Source organism: Ranitomeya imitator, chromosome 5, assembly GCF_032444005.1.
Source record: "Ranitomeya imitator isolate aRanImi1 chromosome 5, aRanImi1.pri, whole genome shotgun sequence".
Classification (NCBI taxonomy): Eukaryota; Metazoa; Chordata; class Amphibia; order Anura; family Dendrobatidae; genus Ranitomeya; species Ranitomeya imitator.
The window spans coordinates 604,154,720-604,168,156 of record NC_091286.1 but is presented as its reverse complement, the minus strand read 5'-3'; positions in this window follow the sequence as shown (position 1 = coordinate 604,168,156).

The window sequence follows — 13,437 nt, the reverse complement described above, 5'->3', positions numbered from 1 at the left end:
CACTTTATCACATGAAATATAGTAAATTTAAAGGTAATCTGTCACCCCAAAATTGGCTTATAAGCTGCGGCCACCAGCATCAGGGGTTTATCTACAGCATTCTGTAATGCTGTAGATCATCCCCCGATATCACCTGCAAGATAAGAAAAAGAAGTTAGATTATACTCACCCTGGGGCGGTCCCGGTGTGGTCCGGTCCGATGGGCGTCGTGGTCCAGGTCCGGCGCCTCCCATCTTCATACGATGACGTCTTCTTCTTTGCTGCCTGCCGCGGCTCCTGCGCAAGCGTACTTTATCTGCCCTGTTGAGGGCAGAGCAAAGTACTGCAGTGCGCAGGCGCCGGGACTCTCTGGCAGATAAAGTACACCTGTGCCGGAGCTGCGGCAGGCAGCAAAGAAGAAGACGCCATTGTATGAAGATGGGAGGCGCCGGACCCAGACCGCGACACCCATAGGACCGGACCACACCAGGACTTTTTCTTATCTTGCAGGTGACATCGGGGGATTATCTACAGCATTACAGAATGCTGTAGATAAGCCCCTGATGTCGGTGGCCGCAGCTTATAGGCCAATTTTGGGGTGACAGATTCCCTTTAACAGGCTGTGATTAGCCACGCCCCTCCATTCAACTCAACCTACATTTTAATTAACCCTATATTGCCAATCTGCATCTATATTCTATACTTGTCTGAATGCTCATCATGTTTTTCCTCCACGGACATTTATCATCTTCATTATTTTAATGCAGCACTGTTGTGTTGGTGCTTCCAGGGTCTGTTTTTGGTTGGGATAACCAATGTAACAAACTACAGTTCCCAAAATTCATCTCCTTTCTCATATGTATTGTTATTTACAACTTCATGCATTCTCCTCTATCACAAAGTGCTAGGTACTAAGGTAATTACGCCCAGTCTTAGGCTACGTTCACATTTGCGGTGTTGGGCGCAGCATCATCAATGCATACCGACGCATGCGTCATGCGCCCCTATCTTTAACATGGGGGGCGCAAGGACATGCGCCGGTATGCGTTGTATTGCGTTTTACGACGCATGCGTCAATTTGACGCACCAGACAGGGCGCAGAAGACGCTACTTGTAGCGTTTTCCCTGCGCCACAATGCAAGAACATTACTAGTTTATGGCAACGCATGCATAAAAAAACACAGAGTTGTTTTTTGCGTTGTTGGTTGCATCGACGACGCTGCGCCCAACAACGCAAATGTGAACGTTACCTTAGTAGACAACACACCTTCTACTTCTCTATTCCTTGGAAGCTGCCCAGCATGTGTATCACAATCCCTCCAGAAACAGGGAGAGGGAAGAACCAGGTAGGAGTGGAAATTGCTTAACGTGTGATGTTTGGATTTGACAAGCATGTGCTCCTAATTTACTACTTCAAGAACTCTGGTTGATATCGGTAAAATAGAAAACCTCTCATTTACGTTCAGAGGATTAAAATCTGTCTTGATCATGTCAGTGCTGGTTAAAGGGGTTGTCCAGTAAAAACAAGATATAATATACTGATCGGTAGGTGTCCGACCCCTAGTACCTATGCTGATCAGTTGAACAGGAAATGTGCATTCCCGATAGGGTCCTTTTATGTCAATTACAAAATGGAGCAGCAGATAGGATGCCCAGCCGCCACTCTATTCATTCTCTATGCCAAATGCAGCACTTTGCAGCCCGTTAGGTAATGAATGGAGCAGTGGTCAAGAATGTGCACTGCTGCTAAAAGTGATAAAAGTGCTCTGTCCTGCCGATCGCTGCAGATCCCAGCAGTTGGACCCCCACCAATAAATAAATTATCACCTATCCTGTGAATGCAGGTTTTCAGCCTCTAGATGAAAGATTAGAAAATTGCAGGACTTTTCATAAATTATTGAATGAGCTATATTTATATAAATCTGAAAAAAACACATTAAGTATACTTCCTAGACAAAAGAGATCAATCAAGTTGTGAATTACATTGAATTGCTGAGCTTAATTCTCTGGGTGTTATTTCTTTTTCTGCTATTCTCATTGTAGACAGGAATTACAGGGAAATTAATTTTGTTAGTGTAGCAGAGGAAACCTCTGGAGGAACATTCTACCTCATTATGCTTTTCTAATTCTTCCTCTTCCATCAGGTTCATAATAAAGAAGGAGCACGATTCTTTCCTTGCCCGTGCTCGATAATAGCACCTTTACAATGTGACCAGGGCTTCTGAAATTACTTAATATCCTGCTGTTAGCAATACAGCTAAGTGGGGTTTTGCTAAGCTGCAATGTTTTTTTGGGTGGTTGGTGTTGCAAAGATAATACAGAAATAATGTTCCTTTTTGGTGATATTATGTGTCCACGTAAACTTCAGCAGCTTACCATTATACAGGGATGAGCGACGCTACATAAAGTAACCCTCACCTCTTCCCCAGAAGCCTTCTGTCATAAATGAAATCACATTTGCAAGAGGTTCCTTGTCCTGGTTTGTTTCTTATGTGTGTTATACAGTCCTAAGTCCCAGCTGCTGCAGAACATCACTGTACACAACTCAGAATGAAGAAAATCTTAACCCAATATAGAAGGAGTGGCAGAATTTCTTTAAAAAAAAAACAGAAATACTTTAATAATTTAAAGTAGGTGCAAACTTTATAACATTATTGGGGTGTTTTCAAGTATAAAAGTTTTGGGGATAGGGAATATCTTTCGGGTTGTTGGGGGTTTGACCACCTTGGCACCCACTGATCACACGAACAGGGTTCTGAAGACACACAGCTGAATGGAGCAGAGGCCGATCATGCACACTAACATTCCATTCATTCTTGAAGGAGTTGTTCAGATTTGACATGAAAGTCTGCTGTCACTCTAGTGACTAGGGAATCATCTCAGCGAATGCTGTCAGGATTCTCTGGTGCTGGCATCAGGAGCAGGTGGTCACGTGACCACAAGTATGCGTTATGCATACTCCCGACCACCATCTGCATAGACATGCGTGGCCTCACTAAATACAAATAAATTGACTGAGGCCGTGCATGTCGGAATGTGGCCTGAAGTATGCATATTGCATACTTCTGGTTACATGACCGCTGTCACGACTCTGTTGCTGGGTGTCCCTAGCTCAACTTGTTCCCTGGATTACTTCAGATGGTGAAGATGCCATGGGCAAGCACCTTCCTTACTCCTAAATCTGCCCTCAGTCTGTACCCTTCCCCCACCCAGGAAAGAGAGGAGTGATAGTGTACCGTAATACACCAACGAGATTAACAAGGCAATATGAACAGGGGTAACGAAAAATAACAATCATACAAATATGTGCACACAGACAACAGAGAAATGCACCGGGGAGTGAAGGAAGGGGTTAAACCAATGTAGGAGAAGCAAGGGAATTATCACCACACCCTCAAAACCAAGCTACAGTCACAGATAAGTCCACAAAACGCTTTCTCCAATAACAGCCACCAACCACCTTCAGCCATGCAGCAAAAGCTAACTCTGACAATGAGTGCTAGCAAGGACCCAGTTTACATAGGTGATGGGAGTGGCTAAGAGTGCACAGCTGATAGCCTTAATGCAGGAAAGCTTCCAGGAGCTCTCAACTGAGTAGATTAACCCCTGCACTGCTAAAAGAAACTTACACCATTTAATATGAGGGTGAAGTGCTTCTAATCAGTGCAGGAGTATGAGAAATCAGACACTGCGGTCTTCTGAATCCTCTCTGTCAGCGTGCACTTAGAAGATTCACAAGACTGCAGTCACATAGAGTAGAGATGCTTTGTATTGTGAAATCTGATGACATATCCAGCAGAATGAACTGATATTCTTAGTTTCTCATTATAAACTATATTTTTAGTTTATAACAGTGTGTTGCCTTTATTGGCCTCCAAATTTGAATGCCTTTATTGCACTTTAACACTATGTTTACACTCAGTATTTTTTCTGCAGCCAAAACCTACTACTTTCTTGGCAATAAAAATGCTTTGCTGTTAACGCAGGTTTTGCCATGTTTTTGTGGCGTTTTTTAAATGCTTCATAGCGTTTTTTGGGGTGTGGATTACATATGTGTTTTGTCTACAGTGCATGCTTAAAATATTAGTTTTATTCACTAATAACAGCAGAAAACAATGCAAAAATGCAGCAAATCCTGTTTTCTGCATGTTTTGCAGCATTTTACACTTTCTCATTGCTTTCTATAGGTAAAAAAATACAGTAAAAATACTGTAAAAATGCTGAAATAATGACATGCTACAGATTTAAAAACCGCTGCAGTTCTCAAATTCAGTCAGGAATAAAAAGTGTGTGCATGAGATTTCTGAAATATCATAGCTTTTTCTAGAAGTGTAAAATGCAGCTTTTATTTGCATAAAAATGCTGCAAAAATGCTGCGTGTGAACATAGCCTAACAGTAAACTCTAGTTCTGATCTATAAATGGGTCTTCCACCCAAATTCATGAGATTATAAATGTTAGACCAATGAGTGCCTGGGCGCAGGGACCATAACTGATCAACTGAATGTCAGAACCATCATCCCAAAGTTCTTCCTCACTTGCAAAGAGGAGCTACTGAAAATGGATTTGATTGAGTCCTACTGTCATATAAACAGGCTGAAGCATACCTGTCACTTCAGGTGGTATTTGAGAATAAGCAAGTCAAGGGTCTGTACATGGATTTACACAATTTTTGGCCATTATGACTAGTATCCTGCATTTTCCCAGTTTTCACCTGTTTAAGTACCATCTCTAATTGTCAGTGGCTACTGACCTCAGCTACAGAGTGGCCAGTGTGTTCGGTAATGATAAGCAGTACGAAGAGAAGAACAAATCCCACTGCCATATTTCTCTGTAGCAAACCTCCAGAAGCTGCAGCATGCAGTGTAGCTGTTGTAAGGGGTGTGTCGGGGGGCTAAATTATGCCCTGCATCCCTTCATGTTCCTTCCTAATAAAGTGGGTACTTTTTATGTGTAAAATGGAGGCGTTATGTGGAACTGTTTTATTGTGTAGTAATATGCTAAACAATGTTATGATGTTTGTGTACTGTGTAAGTTATGTATCTTTATGGACTAGGGATAGAGATAGGGAGATACAGTGTCAAAGTAAGGTTTAGTAATGGTAAGGGGTAATATACAGGTTAGTACAGTGGAGGGCACTGTAGATTAGAAGATAAGGTTAGGCTAAGACCTAGTTAATAGGGGATTTCCGAATTGGGAAGGGCCAGAGTAGTGACAGTTGAGACACTTCCTGGGTTTCAGGGTGTGGGATGAGGTGAAGGGAGGTTGCTGAGGTAAATAGTGCAAGAGAAGCCCAGTGGTTTAAGGCCTTGGGGGCCGGAAGTTATTTGGACACGAAGGGAAAAGTGCAGCGAGGAAAGAATAGCAACTAGGTTCAGCGGGAAATCCCAAAAGGTCCGAGACCTACGGTCTGGAAAAGGTTGGAAAGCACCATCCTTGATTTCGCCCTCACAGGGGATAAAATGAGCGGGCACGAACTAGTGTGGCTAGTCGGGATGCTGCGGTACTGGAGGATACGGTACAGAAATAAAGAATGAGAGGAGAGCAAGGGACGTCACAGAGGAAAGGAAATGAGAGCGTTGAGGATCACTGTGCAATGCCTGTCAATGGACTGAATGTGTTAAGTAAAGTTGTTAAAAAAATTAACTGGAACTCTGCAACCTGAGAAGGCTAACCCAAAAGTGAGTGAATTACATGGCGCAGATATAACACAGCAGTGGGGACTTTGTATTTTATTTGTGGGGTGCCAGGGTGTGCTGAAGTAGCAACCCCTCACCATGACTACCACCCTGGTCACCTCACGGTGTGAATGCAACAGTGGAATGAGATAAAACACTAACCAGAATTTGCAGCATTGTCACTGTGTGTCTGTTTGCCTGTGTCTTCCCCCAGTAGCTCCTTCCTCTTCTTGTTCTTTTCCTCTACATTGGTTTTCTATTGATAGCATGCAACCTGATCCATCAATGAGCTGAAATTCCCACTCGGTCATGACAGGTTCAATTTCAGACTGGTGTTGCATGCCAGTCTTAAAGTGAACCTGTCACCCCCAAAATGGAAGTTGAGCTAAGCCCACCAGCATCAGGGGCTCATCTACAGCATTCTGGAATGCTGTAGATAAGCTCCCGATGTATCCTGAAAGATGAGAAAAAGAGGTTAGATTATACTCACCCAGGGGCGTTCCCACTGCGGTCTGGTCCAATGGGCGTCGCGGTCCGATCTGGGGCCTCCCATCTTCTTACGATCACGTCCTCTTCTTGTCTTCACACCGCAGCTCCGGCGCAGGCGTACTTTGTGTGCCCTGTTGAGGGCAGAGCAAAGTACTGCAATGCGCAGGTGCTAGGCCTCTCTGACCTTTCCCGGCGCCTGCGCACTGCAGTACTTTGCTCTGCCCTCAACAGGGCAGACAAAGTATGCCTGCGCCGGAGCTGCGGCGTGAAGACAAGAAGAGGACGTGATCGTAAGAAGATGGCTTAGCTCACCTTCCATTTTGGGGGTGACAGGTTCCCTTTAATGATGAAGTGCCCTACAGTACGATGTACCTTCTTCACTAAAGTAAACATGTCAGTTCCAATAGCACTATAAACCTGAAGATATAGGGTTAATCTGCAGGTTAACAGTGTAATGTAAGTGCCAAGAACCAGGATTAAAAGTGCGGCACCCAGGAGATCCGGAGCAATTAGTTCCAGTTTCCCTTTAATTAATTGGGCACATGTTAACTGCTGTGCGCCTACACCAAAAAATGTTACTTCTGTATGGTATTGGATTATATTTGTAGAGTAAGTTTTGGTGGCATAACTTTTTATTAATTTGATGGGTGGGCACAGCCATGCCCCATCCGTATTACACTCAAATTGGCCCAGGATGGCATGTGAAAGACACAATTCCCAATATTTTTTGCGCTCAAAAGTTGCGAAAAAATATTGCAACTTATTGAGATGTTTTACACCAGAATTGTGATGTAAACTCCCTATTGAATCGGGTCCTCGATAAGTGTCAAAATATTTACAGGGCAGAGAAGGAAAGAAAGAAGGAAAGAAGCCGGTATTATTAAGCCACAGGACTGTGCCATCACACACTGCTGACACGCGCTCGTTAGGATCAGCCTATTTGGTGTTTGACTCAGACATCCTCGATGAATAAACACCACTCTCCTGATAATCCTGACAAACTGGATTATGACAGCTCCTGCAATTTCTCTATTTCCAAAATTTTGAAAGTTGCAGACAAGATAATGTCTGGAGCCTCGGTGCCAAGAAGTGGCAGAAAAAGAATGACAATTTCTATCGGGATAATTCAGCATAAATAGGATTACATGGTAATGGCTGGAACTGAAGCGTGGAGGAAAATCGTATTTATCTCTAAATTATATTTCTATTTACATGACATTATTCCACTGCTACATTCATGTCAGGTGCGGATAACAGTGCAGAATAAAATGCTTTGTTCTGAACGTCTGCCTTATGCCGTGTGACATAGATCATATCTTCTGCTTTGTTGTATTATTTTAATAGTTATTTTTACACTTTATGGTATTATGTAATTGAACATTTCATTATTTTTTAACACAAAATTTCATTGTATTATTATTATCATTATTACTAAAAAGAAGATCAGTGCTAACAATATATTGCCTGGATGGAATCTTTGGGATTGCCCTCTAATTATACAAATTTGCCTCATTTTTCGTAAATATCTCCTATAAAGCCGATGCTCGCTGTCAAACGCTTTTTTATACCTTATTTATGAATATAATCTTCATAAAGCTTGAGTCATTTCTGCGGAATGCGGCTTACAGAAACCTATGTATTTGCTACAGAAGAAATTCAGATAATTAGAACAGACCTTCAGTCACAGCAATTTCAGCAAGAAATCTACCACGTGTGAATATACCCTTATACTTCAAAGCTGCAGCCAGAATTTGGCAGGCTTACAAATTGCAGCATTCCCTACAGTATTTGTATATAGGATGTGTATTGTGGTGTTCTGGCGAAATGCATTTTGGCCACTGTCGCCATTTAGGCATGGACACTCATCACTGACGACCCACAAACTGCTTACTGTTTCCAATAAAACCAACAGAATTGGGAATGAAACTCTGGAAGTTATTATAGGTCAAATGTAATATAAAAAAAAATTAAATGTAATATATTTGTAATGTTGCTAAAAAGGGTTGTCCAACTTACGGGAATTTTTTAACTTAAGGGCACGTAATCAGAACTAAAAATAATGTTTGAAGTTGGGTTCTATTAAAAAATTTGCACCGTTTGACTATTACAGGTTTTGTTTCCCTGGACATTCTACTTCCAAAAGTGGGTGGAGCTTAGGTAAGAGGGGGCGTGGTCAAATAGCCAACAAGTTAATCATAAATTTATACCACATAAGTGGTATAAATGACAACAGAAATATACATCAGCGTACCTAACATATCTTATTGGGGAATTCTGCTTCTTTTGCCACTTACAAGCACTTATCCCCTTCTACTTTGCCTCCTGAACTCACAATATATTCTAAAAAAAAACAGCCGATATCTGTTTTGTTCAAGACAGAGTGCTAGAACAGTGAGGTATCAAATAACAAAGCCTACTCTACTATATAAAGCGGGAATGAGGAAAGAGGGAGGACCAAAGAAACAAAACAGGCAGAGACAGAAAAAGATGGTGCTGAGATTTCTAACAAGTCTTTTACCTCACCCCAAAGCTGGATTTGCATCTGTATAGCTCAGTACTGCTGTATGATTTTATCCAGGCTGCTGCAGCTTCTCCTATACTGTGCACTGTGTATGGGATTTTTCATGACAGCTACACTCCACTCACCAGCTCAGAGTTAACTGTAAATTAAGAGATATAGCCTGAAGATGAGAAAATGGATAAAAAAGCTGGATGCACGTCATATGAAGGCCAGAAATAGTGTTAGTCCTCATGTGCACCTAAGACTATTTATTTTAAAAAGTTACTTTAAAGTGCTTTTACCCTTTAAAAATGATGTTTCTATGTTCATGAAGCACCGAGTTAAAATGTGACAAATGCGACGTTTGCGGAGCCCGTAAAGTGCTAGGACAGCAAAAAAAACACAAAAGTAACATTATTGTAGAAATTTCACCTCTCAAAGATTTCATCTATGGCTGCAATGGCTATTTTGTAACATCCACACCAGGCTTTTCTTGCTGGAGAATTGCAAATATACCAGTTTAGAGCTGAAACATTTTGCCCCCATACAGTGTAGTGCCTGTTATGTTTGCTAATGACAGGTGTTATGAAGGCAATCCAGAAATACAGTGTGCTTAGCGATCAGAGCGCACACAGTGATCTGACAAATACCCAAAAATACAAGAACGAGCTCTGAGACGTGGAAACTCTGTAGACTGCACACCTGATCCTATCCTAAACACAACTAAAAGCGGCTGTGGATTGCGCCTAACAACTACCTAGGCAACTCGGCACAGCCTAAGAAACTAGCTAGCCTGAAGATAGAAAAATAGGCCTGACTTGCCCCAGAGAAATTCCCCAAAGGAAAAGGCAGCCCCCCACATATAATGACTGTGAGTAAGATGAAAAGACAAAACGTAGGGATGAAATAGATTCAGCAAAGTGGGGCCCGATATTCTAGGACAGAGCGAGGACAGTAAAGCGAACTTTGCAGTCTACAAAAAACCCTAAAGCAAAACCACGCAAAGGGGGCAAAAAAAACCCCACCGTGCCGAACTAACGGCACGGCGGTACACCCTTTGCGTCTCAGAGCTTCCAGCAAAACAAAAGACAAGCTGGACAGAAAAAAAGCAACAAAAAAGCAAAAGGCACTTAGCTATACAGAGCAGCAGGTCACAGGAACAATCAGGAGAAGCTCAGATCCAACACTGAAACATTGACAAGGAGCAAGGATAGCAGCATCAGGCGGAGTTAAGTAATGAAGCAGTTAACGAGCTCACCAGAACACCTGAGGGAGGAAGCTCAGAAGCTGCAGTACCACTTGTGACCACAGGAGTGAATTCAGCCACAGAATTCACAACAGTACCCCCCCCTTGAGGAGGGGTCACCGAACCCTCACCAGAGCCCCCAGGCCGACCAGGATGAGCCGCATGAAAGGCACGAACAAGATCGGAAGCATGAACATCAGAGGCAAAAACCCAGGAATTATCTTCCTGAGCATAACCCTTCCATTTAACCAGATACTGGAGTTTCCGTCTAGAAACACGAGAATCCAAAATTTTCTCCACAATATACTCCAATTCCCCCTCCACCAAAACCGGGGCAGGAGGCTCAACAGATGGAACCATAGGTGCCACGTATCTCCGCAACAACGACCTATGGAATACATTATGTATGGAAAAGGAGTCTGGGAGGGTCAAACGAAAAGACACAGGATTGAGAACCTCAGAAATCCTATACGGACCAATAAAACGAGGTTTAAATTTAGGAGAGGAAACCTTCATAGGAATATGACGAGAAGATAACCAAACCAGATCCCCAACACGAAGTCGGGGACCCACACGGCGTCTGCGATTAGCGAAAAGTTGAGCTTTCTCCTGGGACAAGATCAAATTGTCCACTACCTGAGTCCAGATCTGCTGCAACCTATCCACCACAGAATCCACACCAGGACAGTCCGAAGACTCAACCTGTCCTGAAGAGAAACGAGGATGGAACCCAGAATTGCAAAAAAATGGAGAAACCAAGGTAGCCGAGCTGGCCCGATTATTAAGGGCGAACTCAGCCAACGGCAAAAAGGACACCCAATCATCCTGGTCTGCAGAAACAAAACATCTCAGATATGTTTCCAAGGTCTGATTGGTTCGTTCGGTCTGGCCATTAGTCTGAGGATGGAAAGCCGAGGAAAAGGATAGGTCAATGCCCATCCTACCACAAAAGGCTCGCCAAAACCTTGAAACAAACTGGGAACCTCTGTCAGAAACAATATTCTCAGGAATGCCATGCAACCGAACCACATGCTGAAAGAACAAAGGTACCAAATCAGAGGAGGAAGGCAATTTAGCCAAGGGCACCAGATGGACCATTTTAGAAAAGCGATCACAGACCACCCAAATGACTGACATCTTTTGAGAAACGGGAAGGTCAGAAATGAAATCCATTGAAATATGTGTCCAAGGCCTCTTTGGGACCGGCAAGGGCAAAAGCAACCCACTGGCACGAGAACAGCAGGGCTTAGCCCTAGCACAAATCCCACAGGACTGCACAAAAGTACGTACATCCCGTGACAGAGATGGCCACCAGAAGGATCTAGCCACTAACTCTCTGGTACCAAAGATTCCAGGATGACCAGCCAACACCGAACAATGAAGTTCAGAGATAAGTTTATTAGTCCACCTATCAGGGACGAACAGTTTCTCTGCTGGACAACGATCAGGGTTATTCCCCTGAAATTTTTGCAGCACCCGCCGCAAATCAGGGGAGATGGCAGACACAATGACTCCTTCCTTGAGGATACCCGCTGGCTCAGATAAACCCGGAGAGTCGGGCACAAAACTCCTAGACAGAGCATCCGCCTTCACATTTTTAGAGCCCGGAAGGTACGAAATCACAAAGTCGAAGCGGGCAAAAAATAACGACCAACGGGCCTGTCTAGGATTCAAGCGCTTGGCAGACTCGAGATAAGTCAAGTTCTTATGATCAGTCAATACCACCACGCGATGCTTAGCTCCTTCAAGCCAATGACGCCACTCCTCGAATGCCCACTTCATGGCCAGCAACTCTCGATTGCCCACATCATAATTACGCTCAGCGGGCGAAAACTTCCTGGAAAAGAAAGCACATGGTTTCATCACTGAGCAATCAGAACCTCTCTGTGACAAAACCGCCCCTGCTCCAATCTCAGAAGCATCAACCTCGACCTGGAACGGAAGAGAAACATCTGGCTGACACAACACAGGGGCAGAACAAAAACGACGCTTCAACTCCTGAAAAGCTTCCACAGCAGCAGAAGACCAATTAACCAAATCAGCACCCTTCTTGGTCAAATCGGTCAATGGTTTGGCAATGCTAGAAAAATTACAGATGAAGCGACGATAAAAATTAGCAAAGCCCAGGAACTTTTGCAGACTTTTCAGAGATGTCGGCTGAATCCAATCCTGGATGGCTTGGACCTTAACTGGATCCATCTCGATAGTAGAAGGGGTAAAGATGAACCCTAAAAATGAAACTTTCTGCACACCGAAGAGACACTTTGATCCCTTCACAAACAAAGAGTTAGCACGCAGGACCTGAAAAACCATTCTGACCTGCTTCACATGAGACTCCCAATCATCTGAGAAGATCAAAATGTCATCCAAGTAAACAATCAGGAATTTATCCAGATACTCACGGAAGATGTCATGCATAAAAGACTGAAACACAGATGGAGCATTGGCAAGTCCGAACGGCATCACTAGATACTCAAAATGACCCTCGGGCGTATTGAATGCAGTTTTCCATTCATCTCCTTGCCTGATTCTCACCAGATTATACGCACCACGAAGATCTATCTTAGTGAACCAACTAGCCCCCTTAATCCGAGCAAGCAAGTCAGATAACAATGGCAAGGGATACTGAAATTTAACAGTGATCTTATTAAGAAGGCGGTAATCAATACACGGTCTCAGCGAACCATCCTTCTTGGCTACAAAGAAGAACCCTGCTCCCAGTGGTGATGACGATGGGCGAATATGTCCCTTCTCCAGGGATTCCTTCACATAACTGCGCATAGCGGCGTGTTCGGGCACGGATAAATTAAATAATCGACCTTTAGGGAATTTACTACCAGGAATCAAATTGATAGCACAATCACAATCCCTATGCGGAGGTAGAGCATCGGACTTGGGCTCTTCAAATATATCCTGATAATCAGACAAGAACTCTGGGACCTCAGAAGGGGTGGATGACGAAATCGACAAAAATGGAACATCACCATGTACCCCCTGACAACCCCAGCTGGATACCGACATGGAATTCCAATCCAATACTGGATTATGGGTTTGTAGCCATGGCAACCCCAACACGACCACATCATGCAGATTATGCAACACCAGAACATAGTAACATAGTAACATAGTTAGTAAGGCCGAAAAAAGACATTTGTCCATCCAGTTCAGCCTATATTCCATCATAATAAATCCCCAGATCTACGTCCTTCTACAGAACCTAATAATTGTATGATACAATATTGTTCTGCTCCAGGAAGACATCCAGGCCTCTCTTGAACCCCTCGACTGAGTTCGCCATCACCACCTCCTCAGGCAAGCAATTCCAGATTCTCACTGCCCTAACAGTAAAGAATCCTCTTCTATGTTGGTGGAAAAACCTTCTCTCCTCCAGACGCAAAGAAAGCGAATAACTTCCTGATGTGCAGGAGCCATGCACATGGTCAGCTGGGCCCAGTATTGAGGTTTATTCTTGGCCAAAGGTGTAGCATCAATTCCTCTCAATGGAATAGGACACCACAAAGGCTCCAAGAAAAACCCACAACGTTT